Raw genomic sequence first — 13,411 nt, forward strand, 5'->3', positions numbered from 1 at the left:
ACCTTGTCAGTTTCTCACAGTCTCTCTCTCCCTGTATCCGTGTCTCTCTTTCCTCAGTCTCTCTCTGTCCCTATCTGTTTCTATCTTTCTATCTTATCACCACCCCATCTTCACTCCTTAGTCCCTCTCTGTCCGTGCCTCTCTATTGACTGCCAGTCCGCCCATCTCTTCCCCCACAACTACCATGGCTCCTACATTGTTCAGCCTTCGCTGTGACACATTTCTCATTGTAGGGAAAACAACAAAAAACAAAATAGCCACACCAAGAGCCTGAGTGTCCTGTTCTATCTGTAACCAAACTTCACTCTCTCATCAGTTCCCGAGGAAAGAGACAGAAACTGTGGAATTCAAGAAGGCTACTCATTACCATCGTTCGAAGAGAAACTAGGGACAGACAATAAGTACTGGCCCAGCCAGCAACATTCATATCCCGGGAGGAAATTTAATGAACAAGAAATCACAACATTATCACTTCTGTGAAAACGCTTGATGATTGCTCATTATTTTTATAGTTTTCTTTATTATGAGCTGGGGATGATTGGTGGCAGCTTGGGTTAAAAAGGAAGGAGCAACCCAAACAAGCTTTGTTTGTTTGAGAGACCAGGACAGGAGGCTAGTTACAGGCTGAAACTTGATTATAAATTTCTAACAGACATTGTGAAACTCCGGAAGAGGATTACGTTGAAACTTCAAGCAATGTTGGCTATTAAGGAACTCATCCCGCCATAATTGCACCCAAGATCCTTGGACAGTGACTTCCAAATCTACAAAAAAATTCCCTCGAGAAGGAGATTGGCAGGAGACTCATGGGAACATCAATTCCTACTCCGACCTGTTCACGATTCAGATTTAGAAATATTGTACGTTTCTATCACGGTCTCTGGGCTAAAATCCTGGAATTTCTTTCCCCGAAGGCATTCTGGGTTGGTCAGAGCACACAAACTGCAGCGACTCAAGAACGTAGTTCACTACCACTTGTCAAGGGTAGCTTCGAATACACAATAAATGCTGGCCCAACTAGCCATGCCCTAGTGTGATGAATTACTAAAAATGCCAAATCTAATTTGGTTGCGGCAAGTGTAAACGTGGTGCTTAGATCAAGGAAATGACTGTTGTTATCACAGAAGCATTGAATTAGAGAATGTTAAAATAACGGTAATGGGCTATTCAACACAACGTGTCCTTCCTGTTCCAGATAGCTCTAACCAGCTGCTCCCATTCTCCAGCCCTATTTCTGAAGCTAAATAAACATCTAGTTATCCTTTCAAACCTCCTTTGCAATCCACTTCCACCACCCTGCCTGGAAGCATATTTCCAATCCTCAACAGTTTCTGCATGAAGACATTGCACCTCATTTTGTTCCTAGCTCACGCTATCTTGCTGACAAACCAGAAGTTTCGACCATGATTACTGACAAACTAACCAGTATAAATAGATTATTCAAATTAGCCTATCACATTTGTTGGTAGTTTAAAACAAGTAGTACACTTCTTAATTTCTCCTGCTCCTAGAAGAGGAAGTCCAACTTCTCGAACTTTTTCTTGTGTCTGAAATACATCATTCCGATTTTCATTCTTGTCAAACCATTTCCATAGCTCTCGGGATTTAAAATTCTTCCTGACGTAAAGTTTTCACAGTTGTGCACGATACGCTAAATATAGTTGACCAATTATTTGTAAATATGTAGCATCATATCCTCGGTTTTACATGATTTATAATCCCTAGGATCCATTCAACCTTCTTACCAACTCGTGTACCTTGCCTGGCCACCTTTAATTTCCTACCTACGCTGTCCCTCGCTCCTTCAACTGGGATGATATATTTTCCAATCCTTTCTGAACGTTCTGATTGTCGTGATTTCTGAATAATCGCCAACAATGCCTGAACAATCTCCTCCGCTATCTCCATCGAACTATGAGGGGTAACCATCTGGTCTTGGAGGTTTATTTATCTTTTGTCCTTTCAAGTTCTCCTCTCACTTCTGCCCTCTGACTCTCTTGAATTTCTGGCGAGCTGCTGTTGTCTGCAACCATGAAAAGTGATGCAGTGTAACTATTTAATTCCTCTGAAATTTCTTTGTTTCCCATAATTACTTCTTCAGTCTCATTTATCAACATTCAAATGTTTGCACCTGCCTCTCTGTAATGTTACAACACGGTGGCTAATACGTCTGCTAAATAACACAACACCCAGAAAAGCTCACCTCGCCTCGTAAACTGTTCAAGTATGAGGGACAGAGAACTCCCCAAATTCCACTACTTAACGGAAAAATAAACATTTTTTTATTCTAATACAGAAGTCTGTAGCATATGTCTCCAATAAAATAGTCTCGTTCTGTTGCCTTTAAATAGTTCCAAGATGTAAAATGATTGTGATTCATGTACAGAACTTTCTTGGACACTTTATTCATGACGTAAACATTATAATGTTGTAAGGTGAGTACCAGACTTAGTAATTACCTATCTATCACAGAGCATTTTCTCTGTTGAGATATGAGTTTCTTTTTAAAATTGTCAATTGGCAGTTCAAGTCCTTCATCATCTTCCTGCAGCAGTACAGGTCCAACTCCTATGTCGCTTGCTTCGATTGCAAGTTTGACGAGATTTTAAAAAGTTTGGCGTAACTAAAGTTGGTGCGGTGATTAATGCTGTTTTTAAATTCTCAAATGCCTACTGGCATTGTTCTGACCACCGAAAGTTTGTGTTTTTCTGAGTAAATCTGTTGGCTGTTGGGAACAACCCTCTGGTAGAATCTGCTCCCCTGCCAAAAAGTGAAGCACCTCCTTCTTTGAGTTCATTCATGGAAATTCCTCAATGGCCTTCCTCTTTGTGTTCTTTGTGGTCAACATTCCTTGATGGATGGTATGTCCCAAGAGAGTCACTTCTGCTTTCACTAATTCTGTTTTCTTCAACTTTATGACCAGTTTTGCTTCTCTTAATCGTGCAAGGAATTCTGCCAAGGAGACCAACAGATCTTTCCAGGGCTCACGAAATATCACTACATCATGCAGTCAGAGGACACGGTTTGTTAACCCAGCCATAACTGTGTTCATGAGTCTTTGGAATGTGGGTGGTGCATTCTTCATTCCATAGGGCATCTGTTAGAATTAATATAGCCCATTTCTGGTTACAACTACAAAATTTACTCTCACTTTCTCTGATAATGATACTTGCCATTAACCACGCAGTTACAAACTCTGATGTAACTGGATTAACCAACTTTCTCCCTGCGGTCCTCCAATCTTGATATTGGGTATGAGTCAAACTTTTTTGATGCGCTGACCTTTCAATAGTTCACAAAATCGTTGACTTACATCATTTTTAGAAACTAACAGGATCTGTGAACTCCACTCACTTTGACTCGGTTTGATCATATCTTTGTTGCGCTTCGTATTCGCTTGCTTCTGGATCTGTAGGGGTATTGTTTTATCAGAACAGCATTCCCTACATCCATCTCAACGGCAATAGTATTAGTCCTGACGACCATAGTCCTGAATATGTACTCATACTGCTGCAACAAAAGGTTTCATTGGATTCTTTCCCCCTGAGACATATATTTCACAAACCTAACCCAAGCCTCAAAATGTCCTCATTGTTTTACGTATATTGAGGCTCATCCAACGCCCCAAAATCTAGATTGATTCCTGAACATTCTGGCATCAAATTCTGGTGCATTTCTGCCAATTTCTCATCTGCACTAACCTGCCTTGGTCTCCATTTTCGTCGTAGGATTCTATTTTTATACTATCAACACTCTGGAATGTTCACTGCTTTCTTTTCAGAGTACCCATCACCATAAATATATTTTATGTTCTCATTTATCTGATGTCCGTCCATTTGACATTCAGGATTAAAGACCAGTGCCTGACCGTCTGCCTGTTCAGGGTTTTCCTGCACTGCGACGTTGAACAGTTCAAACCCGGACTGAATTTTAACTCCTTAATCTTTATCTTTAGTTTTTGTGTCGTTATGTGACTTATAATGGTTCGACATTGTTCCTATACAGTCTTCGAAAATTCCATAGCGATTTTCTTTAAACTCCTCATTTCCCTGGTCTTCCCCGGGTACTCCACTAGAGAGGGTCTCACTCCCTCCTTGGATCCTGTTGGATTTCACCTAAGAGCAAACTGTATTCCTATAATTGACACTCTGTCCATCACTCCCATTGTTACTTCTCCGCATTTGAATTGGCATTCAATCTTTATCTGACACAGGGGAAAGATAAATTACAGTCCATCTATTCCACAAATTCCCACTCTCTCGGGTAACAAGCCTGAAAGAGCGCAAATACGGTCATCTATTATTATTAGAGCCTGGTTAGCCCCGTATTTCTGAAAATTAAACCTTCTTTCCCTTCTGCTCCTTTCCGTCTAAGTAGCGAAGGTGGTAAGTTCTTCATCGAGATCAGGACGTAACGCCAGACCGAACACTGTCTAGGCTGTGCACTCTCCTGCAGCTCCTCGGCTTTGTTTGCTCCATTCACGAATTCCACTGGTTTCGTTTTTTCTATCTCATCTTTCCGAACAGTGCCTATCTTTAACAAAAACACTTGAGTTTTATATCCCGCTTTACCTCAATGGAAACAACTGAAGCTTTATACCTCTCTTTCACCTCATTATCCTTACTTTTAAGGTAAGTAATCACCGATGCCCCCTCTTCCTTGATTTTTAGTGTGTCATGCCCACTTCTCCTAATTTCTATCCTACTCAGGATTGCATGTTTGCCGAAAGCTAAACATTGCCGTTTGCAATCATGTATGTTTATCTGCGATCTTGCTGCTCTTCTCACTTCTGAAAGTTCCACGTGAATTCTTATCATCTCCCAAAGTGTGATTTTGAACTCTTTCAGCAGAATCAATTCTCTTAGAGCCTGAAAGGCATGATATATTTATATGGCTGCACCCGTCTATCAAAATTACTGTTTAGTTTTTTCGAACTCAACAAACGTCTGACCTGTTTCCTTCTTTATGTTTCTGTACCTCTATCATTTCGCTTCTGGTGAAATTCATAAGCTCTGGTACAATCCAAAATAGCCAGTTTGACCTCAACATTATCTCTTAACCCCTCATCTGACAGGGATGCAAATATCTCACTCGCTCTGCCTACTAGTTTCGCCTGAAGTATATTTACCCGGTCATCTGACCACTCTATCTAAATTAGATTCCTCAAGTTGGGGAACAGGCCCTTCAGTCTTAGCAGTCCACACCGACCTTCCGAAGAGTAACCCACCCAGATCCATTTCCGTCTTACTAATGCACCTCACATTGTGGGCAAATTCGCGTGTCCAAATTCACCGAACCTGTACATCTTTGGATTGTGAGAGGAAACCAGAACACATGAAGGAAACCCATGCAGACACAGGGAAAGAGTGAAAACTCCACACAGACAGTCACCCGGGACTGGAATCTAACCTGGGACACTGGTGCTGTGCGGCAGCAGTGCTAACCACTGAGCAACTGTACCGCTCCAAGCTAATTTTTCAAATGATGTACAGAAGGCATCGACATCTTTCTCTTCAATATGTAATAGCGTCAGCTTAATCTCCTTCCTGTGACCTTTAGTTTCGTAATTAGGTCGCAAATATTGAAATTCAAACTCTCTCTCTTCCTCTCTCTTTCCTCTGTCTCTCTCTATGTGCTCATTGAAGAATCTTCTCTCTCTTACTTTTTCTTGCCTTCAAACTGCTACAACGCGATGGTGAAATCTTCTGCGAAATGAAGCAAATACCCAAGAAAACTCACCTCGCCTCGTCATCTGTTTAAGTATGAGTGAGAGACCACTCCACAAGTTTCACCATTTAAAGGAAAAATATGAATGCATTTTTCAACTCTAAAAATTAACATTAGACAACAACTGTTTGAACTCTAAGCCTACTTTCTCAAAATTTTTTTATCTCCCCCCCACTCTGGAACAATATGATAAACCAATAAAAAAAACCCTATTAAAATTCCATCAACTAAATCTTCTAAACCGCCCACCAATGTCATCGGTCTGTTTTATTTCAGCTTCAAAACTCCCTGGTCATCTTTCGTGTTTTGCTGCATAGATATTTCCTTTGAAAAAGAGACGTTTGATAGAGAGTGTTATCTTGGCACATACTCAGACAATGACAGTTGGTCGCTTTATGTTTGACCCAAAATGCCAACTACTGTAGACAGCAAACATTGGATTGTCTTGTTTGTTCGATGGTGTAAGAAACAATAAATTCAAATTTGTTGTACCCTGGAGCATAATGTAAATTCGAGAGTGCAATGCTCGAAAAACACAGCAGGTCAGGCAGATTCTGAGAACCAGAATAATCGAAGTTTCGGCCGTAAGACCTTCATCAGGGCCGAGGCTTGTGTGTTGGAGATGAGAGATAAATAATTGGAGGGGTTGGGTTTGGAAGTAGCTATCTGGGAAAGCAATAGTTAGAAGAAGGTGAGGGAGAAGGTGAAAGGTCACGGGGGAGAGTGATGGACGGATCTGCAGGGCGGTGCCGAGTTGGGGACTTGGGACTGGCATAATGTGTCGGGTGGGGAAATGAGGAAAATGTTGAAATCCACATTTATCCCGTGTGGTTGCAGGGTAACAAAGACGAAAATGAGGCGCTCTTCCTCCAGGCGTCAGGTCGTAACGTTTAGGAAACAACACATATACTAACGATAGGACAGCCTGATATAATTTTTGTGGTAAATATTAGAATCTTCACAACAGAATGTCATCACTAGACACTTGGGGTGTCAGGCGAGATTCAGAGAGAAATTAACTTTGATAACCCTGCTGCAAGTTGGGTTATTAAAAGCATCTACAAGTAAGTGCCAGTGGGAGTGGTGTATTTGAATTTTTAGAAGACTTTTGATCCGTCAGAAATTTACCTGTACCTCTACCATTGTCATTTACTGCTTCCGTCTCACCGTATGTGGTCTCCTCTACATTGAGGAGACAAGAAACTTTCTTGCGGATTATTTTCAGAGACCATCTATGGGACACAAACAAACACCAAACACCTCCATTGGCTGAACACTTCAACTCCCCTTCCCACTCCGTCAGGGACAACAGCCAAAAATATAATTTAAGTTGATCAGTTAAATTCAAACTATTGTGAAAAAAGCCCAAAGTTACTCATTTTCAATTTTCCAGTACACTCTGAGACATCTTGTCAGTCCTTTGACATGTGCTTGAAAACTCGCGGTGCAAAACAAATTTCGCTCTCTCTTAAAGGTACAGAACACGCCTTTAACTTCATAACACTTGCCCGTTCAGTATTCAGAAACATCTTGCAGCCTTTTTAATGCTATTAACAAACTTGCTATCATATTTTGCCTTCTCCTCGCTGTTGAGGTGTTTTGTTTAATGTTCAGTGGCTTTTAAAGGCTTCTCAATCCTTTGGATTCCCAATAATTTTACGATATTGTATGCTTCCTCTTTTGTTTAAATCCTGTCCATTACTGTGGTTATAAGGCTTTGTTGTGTCATCCTCACTTCAGTATGGCTATTCTTCCTTGAGATGAATTTCAGCTGGAACACCGAATCATCCGAGAAACTCCTGTCAATACTGCTCCATAGTCTTCCTTGCTAGGCTTCCCATTCAGTCAACTCTGTCCAAGTCCTCCCTCATGTCTTTGTAGTTACGTTATTCAATTATAATTGTGTCCCATACAAATGTAAGCAATAGAGGTGAACTGCAAAATCGTGATATTGAGATGTTGGAACATGAAAAACCATTGGGGAGAAAGAGAGTGAGACAATATGGATGAGAAGAAGAATAAAATAGAAAAGGACATACATTGAAGACAGAAGAAGATATATTTCCCTTCTTTGGTGCAATTCCCATGTGCTTTGGCCCTTTCTACTGTCTGTGCAAAACAGAGCAATATATTCACATTCAAGGTGTTATGAAAAACTTAGAACTCTAATAAAATGACAGACACCGGCTATTGGCAGAACCTAGCAGGTCAAGTTATTTATTTACTGGTAAAAAGTGGATTCATTGAAATAAGGTGGGATACCAAATACAGGAATTTATAACACACATCCAGATACGAATGAGAGCCTGGAGCAAGGAATCCCAAAAAGGCGCTGGAGGAGGATCGTTGTTGAAAAAGGAGGATATACTGAGGATCAAATAATATTTCATGTTCTTTTCAGTACATGCATTACTTTGTTAACTGTGTCTCTGTTGTTAATTCTTGTTATTTGTGCACACATGAATAATATATTCCACCTTCAGGAACACACTGATTAAACTATGTATATGAAATCATTTTTCTACCAAACATTTACATTATCCTGTTTTATTGACATTGTCACTCGTAGTTTCTTCTTCCAAATGGATTTGGTTGCTTTCTATGCATTTACTTTTACTCTGTCTGGGAAATAAACAATATTCGTGGCTGGCGTCACTATGCAGTTTTTTTTTTTTTCGTTTCTTAACCAAAGACAAATGTGGCCTGTCTCTGATCCTTTAATCTACGGTTTCAATAAAGAAGATAACTGTAAATAGATCACATTGGCAATTACCGTTTCCAAAAGACTGAATAAAGTTTCGGGTTTTGTAATGTTGAATAGACTATATCAATTCAAAGGCATGCTATTTCGTACCAAATAATGTGCCTGACGTATTTCATGGATTACCCAATAAAGTCGTTTCTGGATGACCAAATTGTGCCACATACACATAGATAATGTGTTAACTTTTCGTCAGACATGGAAGAATCTTTTGTAACATTTACCAAAATTGTTCGATTGACTTCGTTAGGTACGCTTGGTTTTCACCTTGGAGAAAGTGAGAACTGCAGATGCTGGGGGTCAGAGCTTAAAAATGCGTTGCTGAAAAAGCGCAGCAGGTCAGACAGCATCAAAGGAGAAGGAGAATCGACGTTTCGGGCATAGGCCTTTCTCCAGGAAGGAGGAGCATTCTCCTGCTCCTTTGGTTTTCACATTGGTAAAAGTGATTTTTTCCGAAGCCCAAAGCATCTTCCAAGGCCATGTTATTGTTCATGGACAAATGGACTCACAGGATGAAAAATAAAGGTAACTGGGAGTTTTCCATCATATCGAGCAATGAAACTGATTGGATTTCATTGAAAATGTATACCAAATTTTAACATTGTGGCTGCTCCACTCACTGAATTGCAAAAGAAAGGCAATGGGTTTCAGCGAAAAGGGGACTGTTAGAAGGCATTTGACAGCCTAAAACGTGTGTGAACCTGTGCCCCAGTTTGAGACAGACAAATTAATGCAAAGCCGTTCAAGGTAGCTATTGATGTGGGTTTCAGTGCTGTGTTCACGCCAGAAGACAACGAGAAGAAAGAAAAGACCTATCAGGTATTTCTCAAGAAGTTGAACATTCATCAGCAGAAATATTTGACAGTCTGGAAGGAGACTTTGAGCTTGTGGTTGGCATCATAAGTTTTTAAATGTTTATGCGACGAGTAATGCATCTGAGACAATCATATACACGAATCATAACTCATTGAATTTTGTGGAGAAACGTAAGGACAAACATTCCAGAATGGTTATTTGGAGCTTGTCGTTACAGTCATTCAATTCGAAGATTATGCATGTGGAGGACTAGAAAACGTGAATGTCGACGTGTTTCCGAGACTTGGATGAGAACGAGACTTCGATGACAGGAGTATAGCAGGTTGCAAACGGATTTAGTGTGCATGCTTGCATGTTTGAAGCCTATATCATCTATATGAATGTTGCAGTGCAATGAGAATTTAAGATTAAAGTGTTTTAAAATGAACATATCTTTAGATATTGTTGTTTCGTTTTATCAGGGAGGAGCTGTGATGATGCTACTCCTTCAACAAGGTTATGTTGTCATTGGGTTTTGTTTCAGAGAGGTCGTATTGGAAGACGTCCGGGGTTTCAAGTCTGGATAGGTTTTAGGGCCAGTTTGATTATAGCTAATAGATGCTGCCTAAGAAAAAAGGCTTTCACGTGTAAAGAAAATCACTTTTGCACGGAAAGGGGAGCAGCCAGTCCTCTCAGCTCAAATTTTCTTCGATCTGGTTTGCTTTTCGCAAGCAGTCAGTTTTGTGTGGCTGCTGGTTAAAGGAACAGTGACATGGAATAATGCGTTCCATGCTGAATCTCTCTGCCATCTCTCTCCTGCAATATTCTGTGTTTGACTTTACCTTAAGGGCTGTTTATTCGGAATACTTAACCGATTTGAGGGAAAAAGAAGTATTAAGTTGAAGTAGTCTGTTGGGTTTTCGGCTAGGTTAAGTCATTCTGCATTGCGTTCTCGTTTGTTTATTTGCTTCATTTAGTACTCTGTAAAGAATTTTGTTTTGTATAAAACAGAGGGACTTTACCAGATGTACCACTTCTGAAATATTCACTATAGATATCGTGAAAATAACTCGAAAAGCTGTGGTACGGGCTTACTTCGTGAAATATTGCGATGTTTCCTGACATGGTCCATAACAGGTTCAAATTCAACAACACTCTTGAAGCTCAACACCATCCAGGAATAAGTAAGCGGATCGACGGGTATTGCATACATATGTATGCACCCCCTCCACAACCAACATTATTAACAATAGTGTGTAACATCTTCAAAATTTATTTCAGAAATTCACCAAAAATCCTCATATTTCACCTTCGAAAGCGAGGACCACAATATTCACTTCTACACAACAACTCATCATCGTGTCTCTGAAATATATCAGCACTCTCTCACTGTTGCTGGAATTCCCTCAATAGGAGCAATCTTGATCAAAGTACTGGGGAAGTAATTGCTGGGACTCTTGCTGAGATATTGTTATCAGCGATACTGTCTTGTAAGATGCCAGAAGATTGGAGTTGGCTAGCGTGGTACAAGTATTTAAGAAAGGTGGTAAGGACAAACCAGGGAACGAAAGACCTGACGTCGTTCGTGTGTAAGTTGTTGGAGGGAATACTGAGGGACAAGGTTTATAAGTGTTTGGAAAGGAAAGGACGTATAAGGAATCGTCCGCATGGCTTTGTGCGTGTGAAATCATGTCTCAGAAAGTGGATTTTTTGAAGAAGGAACAAAGTGGATGGATGAGGGCAGTGTGGTGGACGTGGTCATTTTGGACTTCAGTAAATCGTTCGACAGGGTTCGACATGGGGTACTGGCTATTAAGGTTCGATCTCACGAAATACAAGGAGAACGAGCTATTTAGATAAAGAATTGGTAGAAGTCAGAGGGTGGTGGTGGTGGATTGTTGCTTTTCAGACTGGAGGCCTGTGACTGGTGGCGTGCCACAAGGATCAGTTATGGATCAAGGATCGTCTCAAGGATCCTCTACTTTTCATCATTTATAGAAGTGATTTGGATGAGAACATCAGAGGTACAGTTAGTAAGTTTGCCGATGACACTGAAATTGGAGGTGTAACGGACAATGAAGAATGTTACCTCAAATTACAAGGGGATCAGGATCAGATGGGCCAATGGGCTGATGAGTGGCTGATTAGCTTTAAATTTACATAAATGCCATTTGCTGCATTTTGGAAAAATAAATCAAAGCAGGACATATACACTTAATGTTAAGTTCTTAGAAAGTGTTGCCAAACAAAGAGACCTTGGAGTGCAGGTTCGTTGTTCCTTGAAATTAGAGTCGCTTATAAATAGGGTTGTGAAGAACGCGTTTGTTGTGAATTCTTTATTGTTCAGAGTATTTAGTATAGGAATTGGGAGGTTTTGGAATATTCTGGAATATTTTGAAATATTGTGTGCCATTCTTGTCCCCTTCCGATCTGAAGAATGTTTTGATAGTTGAAAGGTTTCAAAAGGGATTCATAAGGATATTGCCAGGGTTGGAGGATTTGAGTTACAGGGAGAGGTTGAATAGGCTGGGGCTGCTTTTCCTGAAACATGGAAGGACGAGGGTGACCTTCTGGCCGTTTATAAAATCATGAGTGGCCTAGGTAGAGTAAATAGACAAAGTCTTTTCCCTAGGGTGGGGAGTGCTGAACTAGAGGGAGGAGGTTTCCGGTGCGAGGGGAAAAACAGAAAGGAGCTGAAGGGCAAAGTTTTCACGCAGAGAGTGTTGCGTGCATGGAATGATTTGCCACATGAAGTGGTGGATGCTGTTTCAATTGCAAATTTTAAAAGGCATCTGGATGGGAATATGAATAGAAAGGGTTGAAGGGAATATGACCTATGACTGGCAAACGGGTTTCGAGTACATTGGTGGGCATGGACGCGTTGGACCTGTTCGAAACAAAATCAATAAAATTTAGACGAGACAACAAAAACCGAAAACAAGACAATTTATTCTACGATCTTATAAGAAAGGGTATCAATTACATAAGCAAATGAGAAATGAACATTCAAACCAGTACACAGATATACTTTTGAGCTGCGTGAGGTCACCTCTTCTGACTTCTAAATTACCCAATCAAATTTACGCTCTGACTAACTTGCGATCTGGTCTTGTTATTTCCCCACCCCCTTCTCCAAGTTGGCGACCCTTCCCTCTGTACGTACTGACATAAGGAAGATTCTGCTAAACTTGGATCTTGATGTTCTTTTTACATTGCTTGTAACATCTTCCATTGTTCATAGGTACATTCCATTCTTGAACATATGTTTTAACAATGTATCTTTTCGTGCATCGTTTATGCGTTTCAGCGATCTCAGCTATTTTGCTGACACTATTATTCAAAACATTATGATGAAAGAAATTATTTGCTTAAATAATTCTGCACTAAAGTCAATACTCAATTATCCACAATTTTACATTAAAGATAAAGACACATTTCCCTAATGCTTGCTTTAGTGATATTTTTCTTGTACCCCTTTTCTGCACATACACTCTCTTGCTTTTCTATTTCTGCAAAAGCAACACACTTCCCCATTTCTTACAACTCCCCCATTTCTTTTTTTATACTATTTGTTGTTTTTGCTTTTTTTTGTCTGCCCTCTTTTCACCCTATGGTGCCGAGGTTCACAATCTTGCCATTTCTGTCCTTGTATGTCTGTCTTTTTTCAAACTCTAGGAGTAATCTTCCACTCTCTCTTTCTTGCACTTGTGCTATTGTCATGACCATTATTGATGTTGTCCTCCCAAAGACATTACCAGCTTAGTTATTATCCACTTTAACACATTAAATCCTATCGGTAGACCTACAATTATTAGTAATACATAAATGCCTAAGTTAACTAACGATTTTCCCCAACCGGTCAGTCTCCAGTGTCCCCATCCCATTCCTTCATCTTTTCGGAGTTCATCCCCAATTTCTCTTGTACTGCTTATCTTTTTCTTTATTATTTCTGTCTTATCTTCCACTATGGAAGAGGTGGCTGGGATGAAGGTGCAGCATTCCTTACCAATCAGAGCACAGGTTTTCCCTTTTTCAACCAAAAGAAAGCCGAAAGCCGTTCGATTCGGTAAAGCTGTTAGTTCTCTTGGCAATCAGTTCAGTGGTCATTGCCGATATTTAGGATTGAGT

Source organism: Chiloscyllium plagiosum, unplaced genomic scaffold (genome assembly GCF_037043375.1).
Source record: "Chiloscyllium plagiosum isolate Xiang-an unplaced genomic scaffold, Cpla_swu_hap1 HiC_scaffold_40, whole genome shotgun sequence".
Taxonomy (NCBI): Eukaryota; Metazoa; Chordata; class Chondrichthyes; order Orectolobiformes; family Hemiscylliidae; genus Chiloscyllium; species Chiloscyllium plagiosum.